Consider the following 12,390-nt stretch of genomic DNA (forward strand, 5'->3'; position numbering starts at 1 on the left):
AATAAAATATCAAATGACAAGGATCTGTTTTAGCCATTATATAAAACAAATAATAAATGTTTTTATATTCTTTCAATGGAACAAATTTTTAATTAGTTCCATTGAAACAATGGAACCAAACCATTCAACTCAGCTTCCCTTCGTTGAATGGTTTGTTCCAGCTTTCACCTCATGAAATATTCGTACCATTGAACTCATAAACATTCATTTGTATACTATTCAACACAGTTTATTTACTGGACAGAAATAATTAAATCAATAGCAGTTATTAATAAACAAAAACACACATGGAAACAATTTTAATCATTTAATTTATGCATTTTCTTTGGCTTGAACTCCTGCTCCTTCATCTCCTCAGTGATGCTTGTTGCCGTTGCACAATATGTCATCTTCACTTACTTGATTAGTGTTTTCTAATAGGAATAAACATGTACTAGGAAGTTGACCCATGCAGAACCACAGGTTCTAGATGTAGTCGTTTGTACTATATATGGAGGACTGCTGACTTTTTGGGAAAGTCTGTTTACAATTATGCTACGTTTTTAAAGTACTGACATAGAAAGATTTCTTGGCTTTTATGAAAGTTATTATTGAAGGTTTAATCTGATTTCAGTTGTGTTCAATTTTCTACAATGAATTTTTGATGTCAATAAGCTTTTCTGAAGCTACTTAACCAGTAAAATATTCCATGTAAAGAAATTATAATGGAATTTTTATATTTGCACTGTGCTAGTATTCTTATTAAATCTTTTTTTCTTTTCTTTTTTTGTGGCCTGTGCGAGACACTGTTGAGACAAAATTTTGACCTAAGTGTGAACATGTTAATTCTGGGTTTGGGGTCACATGGATACAGAAAGTGTCCAGACTGATGAATTCTGTCAGGTTTGCAGCAACCTCATAGGCGTTTATTTTGAAATACAGGCTCTTATTGTGGAAGTGTACATAGGTCCAATAACCTTGCTGTTTTCAGGACTCAAATCCTCAGGAAATAAATAAATAAATATGCCAAAGGATGAAAGTCAGCCACACAGAAGCCACTTTTCTTTTTATTATATGGATGATTTTAAGGCTTACATATGCTTTTGACTGTCAAAACATTATTGAAAAAAAAAAGTTTAGCTAACACAATGTAGCAATAACAGAATTTAAGCTAATTGGTCTGCTAATGGTTTTAAAGGTTAGCTGGAAAGCTAAACTGCTCAAGAAAAAGTTAGCGTTGATAATTAGCTGAACTGTGCCCAACGCTGTACACCCGCAGAGACATTTGCGCTGTGTTGTGCTGCATTTCTCTGGGTGGAAGACGGAGCCTAAAATGTTATCAGAGGTTCAGATGAACAATGTCCAAAATTAAAAAGGTTTGAAAATCCATGTCAAATTTTAAGATATGTCAACAATGGCTTGTTTTGACTTCATAGGGTCATGTCCACTCCCTCCCCCACCCTGCCCCATAGTACAAAGAAAAAAAAAAAACTTTGAAGATGGATGTATCGCTATTGAAATGTAATAATTTCCAACAATATACATCATTATTGCTCAAAATATTACAATCCATTTGTAATTGAGATGTCATGCTAACTAGGCACCAATAATCACAATACCTCTTAAACTTCAGCAAGCATCCTTGGTGAAGTTTTAAAAACACCAGTATGATTTTTCTATAGGCTTTTTCAGTTTCACATCAACATTCCATGCGGTTTGTGGCAGCGTGTGTGTTTATTTTGTATACATAACCTGCATTGTGAATTATTTGAGGGATATGACACAACAGCAGTGTAGCTGTCAGCCTAGTAGCCGCAGATGATGGGACGCTGGGGATCTCTTTTGGCTCTGGAGTGTCGGGACTGGAGCGGTGAGGTGGAGAGGTCGCTGTTGTCAGATTGGCTTTTGGTGCATTGTGGCACCTCCAGGTGCTTGTTGGACACAGCAGAGGGCAGTCGGCGGGGCCCCCGCAGGAGAGTATACGAACATCGGCCCTTGATTGAGGAGGCTGCAAGGAAACATGAATTTAAAATGCTGCAAAAAGACAGCAAAATAAGAGATGGTGGACAAGAAGCTAGAGGTCAGATGTGATCAGTGGAATGCCAAAGATGGGCAAATGGTTTGTCTAAGATGTAATTAAGACCCACAGGAACAGCTGATTACATCAATTGCAAGTAGCACAGTGAGATGAGCCTGATGACTGAACCAGATCCCCCCCCAATTTCGACTTGTGTGCCACGTCTTGACTCCAAACTCCACGATAAAGAATTTGTTCTCATTTTGCAAATTGCTGCAATATCTTGGTGGCCTATTTTCTTCCATTGCAATCGTGGCACGCATGGCACCAGGTGACAGGTTTAAATAGGATTTGCATCTGAAACCGGCAGGAATGCGAGCATGCTTTATGAGAAGGAAGATGGCAGGAAGATTGTAATAGGAGTGAGGAGGGAGGGCGAGTGGAGTGGAAGGCACTGCGTTTGACCTTGAGAGCAGAGTACGGAGAAGAGGAAAAGCCAAGAATTAAAGATATTTTAAAAGGTTTATATAGAGATGGCGATTAAGGAAGGAATGCAATAATACTGTCTTGTAAATGGTGATTATTTTCATACCAAAACTTGGAAAAAAAAACCAGGTGCCAACAGTATTAACACTAATTATTATAGGTGAAGCCTCTTCAGGGGCAGAAGACTCTTCAGGGGGAAGATGGACAGTACAGTTAAGACCTTGTAGTTTCAGGAAGTGGCCCAACTAAGTCTCTATGACATTATGTTGCTGATTTATTAATAAAAATTCAATGAAAAGTTGATTTGGATGCACCAGGACAGTTACTTGAGATGCTTCGTGGGAGTTGCTTGGATTCAGTAAGTGTGAATGCAGAAAATGTCACCTTGCACTAAGTGACACACTAGAAATTAAGCTTTTGTGAATGCAGAAAATGTCACCTTGCACTAAGTGACACACTAGAAATTAAGCTTTTCTCTCACCAGAAATGTTTGTCAAACTCACTGTAAACCTATACCATCAACCACAACCACATAGAAGAAAAAGGGGCATATCAATACGTCACATGTGTCAGTCAGGAAAAGTGGAAAGGGGTACAGCTGGATAATACAGGGACAATTCAGTTTTATTTATTTCAATTTATTTAGTTTATATGGTGCCAAATCACAACAAAGCTGCTTCAAGGAGCTTCACACAAATAAGGTCTAACCTTACCAACCCCTAGAGCAAGCACATAGACGACAGTGGTAAGGAAAAACTCCCTCTGATGATACTGATGAAGAAACCTCAAGCAGACCAGACTCAAAGGGGTGACCTACTACTTAGGCCATTCTACCAAAAAGGTTTACAATACAGAACACAACACAACAATGATTAATGATAGTCCATGCAGGTGTCCAGTCCACTGTCGGGGGGCGGGTCATTGAGCCACTCGCTGGATTTGTTCCTGCAGCATAGTCCGTCCTGTGTCCACCACAGAAAGCATCCAATCCAGCACATGGATCCAGCCACATCTCGGACAGAGAGAAAACAGAATCAGTCGGCCAGAAAACTACGCTTAAGGCTGGGCAGACACTGTACGATATTTTCAATCGTTGTACTTGGCTCCATCTCAAACTGTGCGACAAAACCACAGGGTTTAAAAGTTCAGAGCGCACGATTCATGTTCTCACACTGTGCGGCCCAATGCTCTGATGCGATCTGACTGTACGTTCAAAAACCACACGTCGGGCTCGTGTTTCCAGAAGCAAAATGTAGGAAAACAGACGTTTTTTTTTTCTTAAAAAAAAATAATATATATATATATTTACATTATCATGCCTGTTAGTGCGCACAGTGAGTGAAATCAGGTGGGGGGAGACTGAACGCATATGCGTGCGCGCGCGCGCACACACAGCAGACAGCAACATGATTCACGAGAGGACGGTAAAAAAAGAACACATAAACATAACAGGTGTTGCTACTTACACTGTTGTATAAATAAACTATATTTCATACGGAGTCTTACAGCTGTGCAAGGTAACTTACTCCCTCATCTGTCGTGAATCCTGTTGTTGTCTGCTGTGTGTGTGTGTGTGTGTGTGTGTGTGTGTGTGTGTGTGTGTGTGTGTGCATGCCCATATATACGTTCAGTCTCCCCCCACCTGATTCCACTCACTGCGCGCGCTGATAGGCATGAACTTTAATATGACATTAGGTTATTGCGAGGGAACGCAACAACAACAACAAAAAAACCAAAAGACTTTACATGAGATCACTGTTTGCTCTTTTCGGTGTTTGCTCATGGGCAGTGCGCGAGGTAATCAGTGCGTAGACGCTTGTAGTGCTGCTTCAACAGCGCGGAACCCTCACGAGTCACGACAGCCGACCAAAATATCAAACAGGTTTGATTTTCATCGTTACATCGTTTGTCCCACAGGATTAATCTAAACACTATATAGTTCCTGCCAGAAAACCTTTCAGCCTATTAAGGTGTTATACCCCTCCCCCACCTCCCTGTTTTGGAGCTCATTCCATCTCAGACTATGTTTATCCCCTTTGTTCTCAGCATACCTCACTGCGTAGAGGATTATGGTTTCTATTGGCTTCATAAGTGTTGTTAATCGTGAGGCTTTGCGGCTTCTTGCTCCATTTGTCAAAGATGCTTAAAGCACAGTCATGGATCCGCATATGGAAGGAGTGCCGTAGGGAGATCCAGATTACCAACACTAGTGTTAAACAAGATGCAACACAAAACCAGCAGCTGCAAACCTCGCCGCGAGATGCTAACGGAATCAAGTGACGAGGGGGTAAATCAGTCACTTAGGAAACAAATAACATCCAACAAATGTCAGCCTTGTCAGCAAAAAGGAGCCGGCGTGAAGTCATTTTATGTGCCGCACCTTTATTTCGTTGCCATTAAATTAGAGCGGAATGCATCTGAGCAAGAAAAAGCGACCGCGTTGTGAATCAAAATGCATTCGTACAAGAATGGTGGGAAGAGAAATGAGAGCGCTGGAGGTGCAGACAGATTTAAAATTCAGCGACGCTGTGTCATGATAAAGCGTGACTACACCATCGCACAGCCTTTCTCTCCCGCCGTACAGATCAAGTATTTGTCAGACCTCCTTTTGTGGGCGTTTTGACTTTTTCACTGTTATTTGTTCTCGCTCAACAACAGCCACAGCCCCCATTTCCATTGGTAAGATTATGCTGAGCCCAGCAGGAAAGTAATGGAGGCACTGAAAACCAATAAGGAACTCCGAAAGAGGGTGCTTACAAAATAAGTATTTTGGCTTCAAAGACCACAGTGCGTGTGCATGTGTGCGTGCGCGCGCGAGTGTGTCCGGAAACTCTGAAAAGATGGAACTTGAAGGACAGAGCAGTGTATAACAAGGCATAGAAGAAAAACTGAGTGAAAGTAAATGGAAGTAAAGATGGGAAATGGAGAAAGAATGAGAGAGTGAGAGAGAGCAGAGGGAGGAGGGGGATGGAGGACTGGGAGAAGAGGCAGAACGTCATTATTTTGACTTCTTTTTCTCAGCTACTTCTGCTCATAGTGGCGTATCTTAGCTAAAATTTCCATAACAATTGTTCATTTTGGGGCTAAAACACCAAATTTGGCACACATATTCTGAATTAACTAACACTTATTTTCAGCTGTGGAGCCATCCTGGAGCTGACCTCTCATGACCTACAGGGGTCAGTGAAGAATTACACACTAGTCAAAATTTAAAAATCATATTGAAAGGTATAACACATTATTTGTCTGATCATTATGATTCCAAAAAGGTATAGTTTAGACTATCCTTGACAAATTGTTGTGGAGTTACAGGGTGAAAACAGCAAAAACAATTACAAAGGTCAATATCAGATTGTACAGGAGTCAAAAGATAAAGTTCTTCCAATTTTGGTAAAAAGTGATGCAAATTATTGGTTGAGTTGATAGGGTTTTAAAACGTGAGGGCGCCAGTGGACCTCAGTCTGCAGTTCATCTCCACCTTACAGACACTAACCACACGTTTGAGGACAAGGAAGTTAAAATCTTAGCCAGAGAGAAGAAATGGTTTGAGAGAGGGGTCAAGGAGGCATTCTATGTGAAACAGTTGAAACCCAGCCTTAACCGTGGAGGGGGTCTGAGACACGCTTTGTCCCCTGTTTACAATGTGGTACTCAGGTCAAAGCAGTTTCAGTCTTTGTTCATGGCAATGTCATTCACGTCATCAGGAGAGTCATCAAGGAAGCCGGCAGGAGAGGCGTCCGTCCCATCATTAGGAGGGACAGCTGCCCTGTCATTAGGAGGGTGCTAACTAGAGCACAATAGGTGCTAATTAGAGCTATTGTTTAGTCACTAGCCTATAGCAGTCTGCCTCTCGGTAGGAGGGGTCTGGTTAGGTTTAAAACTCCAGCTTTTGTGGCTTCTGTTTATTCTTCTCTACAAGAGTCAAGACAAAAGTCAGACTACCAGAGCAAGAATTTTAGCTGAGGAAGCTTCTGCGATTTGAAGCAAAACGTCCTCGCGTCAAGCAACCCAGTCCAGTCGAAAATTCAAGCTTCTCTACTAGGGTTTTACAACGGAATAGTTTGCACCATCTGTCATGCTTAGTTATCATGTTACAGGGTAACATATGTCACATGTCATAGAATCCAATAGACATCAACCTTGCTTGACCTTTACTTTGGAGACCAAACATTCAACACAGACAAAACTATTCCATTTATTAATCCAATTAGCTCAACCAATAATTTACAACACTTTATTGCCAAAATTGGTGCACCTTTTAATGTTTGACCCCTGGAAGAACGGACCTTTGTCATCATTTTGCTGTTTTTGCCCTGTAACTCCACAACAATTTGTCAAGGATAGTCTAAACTAGACACTGCACCTGCATGTCCTCCCTCAGCACATCCATAAACCTCCTCTTTGTCCTCCCTTTTCTCCTCCTGCCTGGTGGCTCCATCCTCAGCATCCTTCTCCCTATATACTCTGGGTCCATCCTCTGCACATTTCCAAACCATCTCAGTCTCTCCTGTCTGACTTTTTTTCCAAACTGTCCCACCTGAGCTGTCCCTCACATGTTCATTCCTAATCCTGTCCATTCTCATCACTCCAATGAAAATCGTAACATCTTCAGCTCTGCCTGCTGTCTTTTTGTTAGTGCCACCGTTATTTTTACTATTTCAGTTTATTTGTCAGGACAGGGCTGGGTACATGTGCTGGTGCAGTGCATTGCTGCATCCACTGCTTCACAGAAGAGATTGGAGTCCCAGATGGCAACCACCCAGGAAGACAACTGGTTATCGACCTCATGACTCCATACGTGCCACCGGAATGTCTCTCAGCCTCAAAGTCCAAGGAGCCAGAGGTATTTCAGTCATTGCTGAGACCACACTTTAATGCATACGCACGTGCTTGTGATGGCCGAGCACAGGAACTCATTGAAACCCTGAATCGAACTCTTGATCCTGGTCTGAATTCAGGACAAGCTTAAAGTCAAACACTCTAATTCCTCACTCAGCTTCTCAAGCGTTGCAATCAGCATATCCACTGATTCCACAAATGATACCTCAGAAATCCTTTTGATTTTTGTGAAACAAAACTGCACACAATTTACAAGTAATTCAGCATTTATAAATACATAAAATGTTCTGCATTGAATTAACAAAGGAAGAAGAAACTATAGGTGTTGTCACACTGTGACAGATTTAAACTGATTAGTTACAGATTGAAATAATGCATCTGGTTGCAGATATCGCTTAATCTGTCAGTCTCCAGTGGATTGGAGCTCTGATGGGTGGATGAGAATTACATATCCACTAGCAAGACAAAGAGCCACATTTACCAGAATGATTTTCCTGATTATAAGAAATATATGGGAGCCCAGGGAGTCGGACTGAGCGGGATTCGCCGAGGTCTGAATTCAAATGTGTCTACAATCCGGCTTGCTCGGGGATCATACTTGCTCACTACATTCGTGTGCTCACAGCATTCTCTCCAGTCCTCTCTCCCCTTGTGCTGAACTCACACTCTGCACCAGAGCTTTGGCCAATTAGAAGCCCAGTCTGAACTATAGCAACTATAGGATACAAATGCATGGGAACTGTAGATGTCCACTCAAAGTTTTGAGCACACATTAAAGCTTTCCGCCGGACTCGTTGGACATCAGCTGACAAGGAATGCATTTAACGAAAAATAAATGGACTTGTACCGAACATAAACGGGCATTGAACAATGGGAAATTAATGGATTAATGAACTGTTGTTGACCATATGCCATTACAACAGTAAATATTGTACTAGTCCATGAGCCAGTCATCAATTCTGACCTAATCGGTACCACTTAAGGGGACTAATCAACACATAGAATACTGCCCCAGTGTACCATGGCCAACACAAAAATGTATGATAGCCATCCCAGGGTGGTAGCCATAGAAAGGCAGGGGTCAATGAATGGTAAAAATTAACAAATGCTTCAGTTATGTTGAAGAATATACCACATTATTTGTGTGATGATAATTCCAAAAAGGTATAGTTTGGACTAACTGTGACTGAATGTTATTGGGTAAAAACAGCAAAAATAGAGACAAAGGTCAGTTTCAGTTTGTACACGGGTCAAAAGTTAAAGTAGCTCCAATTTCAGTCAAAGTGTATGCTAATTATTGTTGAAATAAATGGATTAATAAATGGATCGGTTTTGACCGTGCTGAATGCTTGGTCTCCAAAGTAAAGGTCAAACTAGAAGCACTCAGAGAGCGCAAACCTTCGCCAAGGCCATATGGTCACTGACGTCACATGGAATATCCTTTGGCAAAGAGACTTATTCCACGTCGTTTCACGCATCTACCATCATGTTTCAGATTCAGTGGTTAAACCCTTAGATCTTCAGCAAATGTATTTATAAAGAGAAACTGCATGAACTACACAGTTTTTTTTAATTTTCTAATAACAAGCTTATTCAATGAGGAGAAACAAATGCTAAATTATTGTTGTGTCGTAACTTAATTTTTGTTCAGCCTTCGTGACCCATCTTCATGAAGTTAGATGCAAAAATGTTGAAATTGGCCCTATCCTGCAATGATAAAGAATCTTTAAAAAAAATTACTGGATCCGGATTGTGTTCCGGATCATTACCAAAATTTAATGACTTCTAAGTTAGGCCAAGATACACCGCTGGTAAAAATGTCATTGAAATCCATTGAGGATTTTTTGAATAATCCTGCTAACAAACCAACGAACAAACGGACACGACCGAAACCATAACCTTCTTTGCGGAGGTAATAAGGTCGACGTCCATTGGATTCTATGACATTTCTCATATGTTACCCAGAAACATGATAACTAAGCATGACACATGGTGCAAGCTATTCTTTTTTCAGACCCTATTAACTCAACCAATAATTTGCAATCCTTCTTACTTTTGACCCCTGTACAAACTGAAACTTTGTCACCATTTTTGCTTTTACTCCATAACTCCATAGAATTCAGTCATAGATAGTCCAAACTATACCTTTTTGGAATCGTTATGATCAGACAAATAATGCAGTATATTTCTCAACATGATTGGAGCATTTTTAAATTTTGACCTCTGTGCAATTCTTCATTGGGCCTTGCCTGGCTATCGCTACCACCCTTGGATGGCAATCATACATTTTTGTGTAGGTCATGGTACACTGAGGCTGGCTTCAAAGTGTTGTTTAGTCCACTTAAGTGGTACCAAAAACTGCTTGGCCCATGGACTATACTGGCTATTTTTTTCATTGTTGTGAACTGAATTCTGACTTTACATCAATTGTGGATCACTAATATGTAAATGTCATGCTAGTATCATAAACCAGTCCACCAAGTTTTGGGAAATGGTCATTTCTGACTTGCACGCTTTTCAAATTACTTTATATCTGTTCCCCCCTTTGCTCTCTGTTGCTGAAGTTGCAAACAGTTTAGAAAAGTACTACAGCCTCAGTGCCTGAGCTGGGTTGACGTCACTGCACCCCCCCCCCCCCCCACCCCTAAACATTCTTAGCACATTCAGTTAATGTGGCTTCTGTTCCAGTTCATTTAAATCTTCCTTGCTCTCTTTCGGTAGTGCAGAGGACTAGTGAGATGCAGGGGAAAGTGGGGGATTAGTCTCTGGTTGTTGCATTCAAATGCCTCCAAAGAATCGCAGACTAATCCCGGCCTCAGCCGCCTGGATGCTTCTTCTGTGTTTGCACTTAAAGTCTGTGCCAGTGGGGTGCAAGGGTGCCATGGGAGATGCCTCAAAAAACATTCCAGTAAGAGGCTTTATTGTCACACACAGACCCGATTTCTCCTCAGTCCAGGTGTCTATGGCATCTTGGTTTTATTAGGATTTGATACGGCCCGGTATCAACAGTGTTAATACCCCAGAAACAGGAGTTTGTAATGAGTGGTTAAAGTATTGATTTTTTTTTTCTACCAGAATTTAGTAGCTGCTGGTGCAAACCCCCCGTTTTTATGTTCCTTGGAGCTGGATGCATAAACTAACTATTAGACACATACAGACACAAATGGTGCTAAATAGCATGAAAAGTTGTTCTTTAGCTATATGGCACCACGTTTGCAAGAATATACTGTAGAACCAAAAAGGTGCTATATAGCACCAAAGCAGTTCTACTATGATTACGAGCTAAAGAACCACTTTTCATGTTATTTTGCACGATTTTTGTTGTTGTGTAAACACAGCTTCATTTGGTTGACATGGCATTGCTCCATGAAGAAGTTCTGATTGAATCAGAGAATTCTGCTGGAACGACTCATCTAAAATTCAGACATCCTTGAACATCGGATTCCAACAAGTGATGTCTAACAGCACTGTAGCAGTGACATTAAAGGTATTGTGAAAGTAAAGAAAACTGAGCTTTGGGGTGAATTAAAGGGATTGAAGTTCTTTCTGATCTCTCATTATTCTTAATTTGTTCAAATTGTTTTCTTTGTTTTGTTTTTTTTATTTGACATTCCAACAACAAAACCAACCACATTTTTATGCCATCATTACATTGCACTAATTACAATAATAAGTAAGGTTATAAGACCGCAAAGCCAAGTTGCAGGTGTAGATGGTTCCAACATAGGATGGGATCATGACGACGGGGAAAGCAGGACAGTGTTAGTATGGTAGCTACTGTCTGCTCTTTGTCATTTAAAAAGGATCTTCATGACTTTCTACAAAATTAAAATGTACACCAGGAATGGCCGCCATAGCTCAAACTATGGAAGTCAAGAATGATTATGCTAGCAAATACTTTTTAAAGCTGTTATCTCAACATTGCAAGGAAATTATTTTTGGGATCTTGAGGTAACAACAAGGAGGTTACCCTTGGAGATAAGGTGAGAAGATCGGTCATCCGCGAGGAGTAGAGCCGCATTGAAAGGAGTCAGCTGAGGTTTTTCGGGCATTTGGTAATAAAGCCCCTTGGGCTCCGCCCTCTAGGAGAAGACCCAAAGGAAGACCCAGGACTTGGTGGAGAGATTATATCTCCACACTGGCCTGGGCATGTCTCGGTATCCCCCAGTCAGAGTTGGTTAATGTGTCCTGGGAAAGGGAAGTTTGGGGTCCCCTACTGGAGCTGTTACCCCTGCGACCCTATCAAGGAGAAGCGGTGAACAATGAGATGAAAAGGTAAAGCACATGTTTTACGAACATATTGGGCTGTTTAGTCACATCAACTCAAGATACCTTTACCAAAACCAAGTTCAATCAAGTTTACCAGCAGTGCAATACTTCAGCACTCCAGTCATTATCTATCTCCGTGACAGATATCTGAAGCTCTAGTACAACAATCATTTCCACATACAGTCAGCATTATTTCATCATAAAAGGCAACAGAAGAGATCAGAGCGCCGTGGCTAAGCGAGCCGCTAGCTGATGCGTTCACTGCGTGTTGGCCATTTCAAAGCATCACAGATTTTCACCTCATTTCTCCTTAAAACTGCCCTGTTTCTGCTTAAAACTGACTTTAGAATGAGTTAAGAGGTTTTACCTTTATCATCTGATGCTTACTAATCCCATTAAGCCGTTTGATTGCTTTGGGTGAAGAGACTCCATCTCAGATGTGCTGCTATGGTCCGAAATGACACATGCACAGATGCAAAAGGCAGACCAATTTTTAGGGGTGGATCGTTCGGTCTGCTACACTGGGTTGGACCCCCTTTTGGCTTTAGAACTGCCTCAGACTTTTAGAATCTAAACAGTGGGCCAGTTTTGCGCTTAAAAAAGTAGCGAAGTAAGCTGACTGCCACGTGTTGTGCGCTGGATGCTGCGTATATAAAATAATTCATTTGTAGTGGATTAATCATTTTCTATCTGAGTTATTTATCATGTTTATTGTAATGGCTTGGTAAAACAGTTGCATGCTCTTTCCTTCTTGTGTGCAGCTGTAAAAGTATGTTTGTGATAGATTTAACATTTTGTTA

The 12,390-nt window shown here is 41.0% G+C and overlaps 1 protein-coding gene across 1 annotated transcript in view; it reads right to left on the bottom strand.

Annotated features, from left to right (window-relative positions):
• Positions 1-1,484: 1,484 nt before the first annotated feature.
• The window catches only part of LOC117531348 (flocculation protein FLO11-like), a 30,438-nt gene continuing 19,532 nt past the window's right edge, over positions 1,485-12,390 (bottom strand). Inside the window, exon 3 of the mRNA XM_034194425.1 lies at positions 1,485-1,987. The gene's annotated coding sequence lies outside the window, so the exon portion shown is untranslated. The remainder of the gene's footprint in view (positions 1,988-12,390) is intronic.

Source organism: Thalassophryne amazonica, chromosome 18 (assembly GCF_902500255.1).
Source record: "Thalassophryne amazonica chromosome 18, fThaAma1.1, whole genome shotgun sequence".
Taxonomy (NCBI): domain Eukaryota; kingdom Metazoa; phylum Chordata; class Actinopteri; order Batrachoidiformes; family Batrachoididae; genus Thalassophryne; species Thalassophryne amazonica.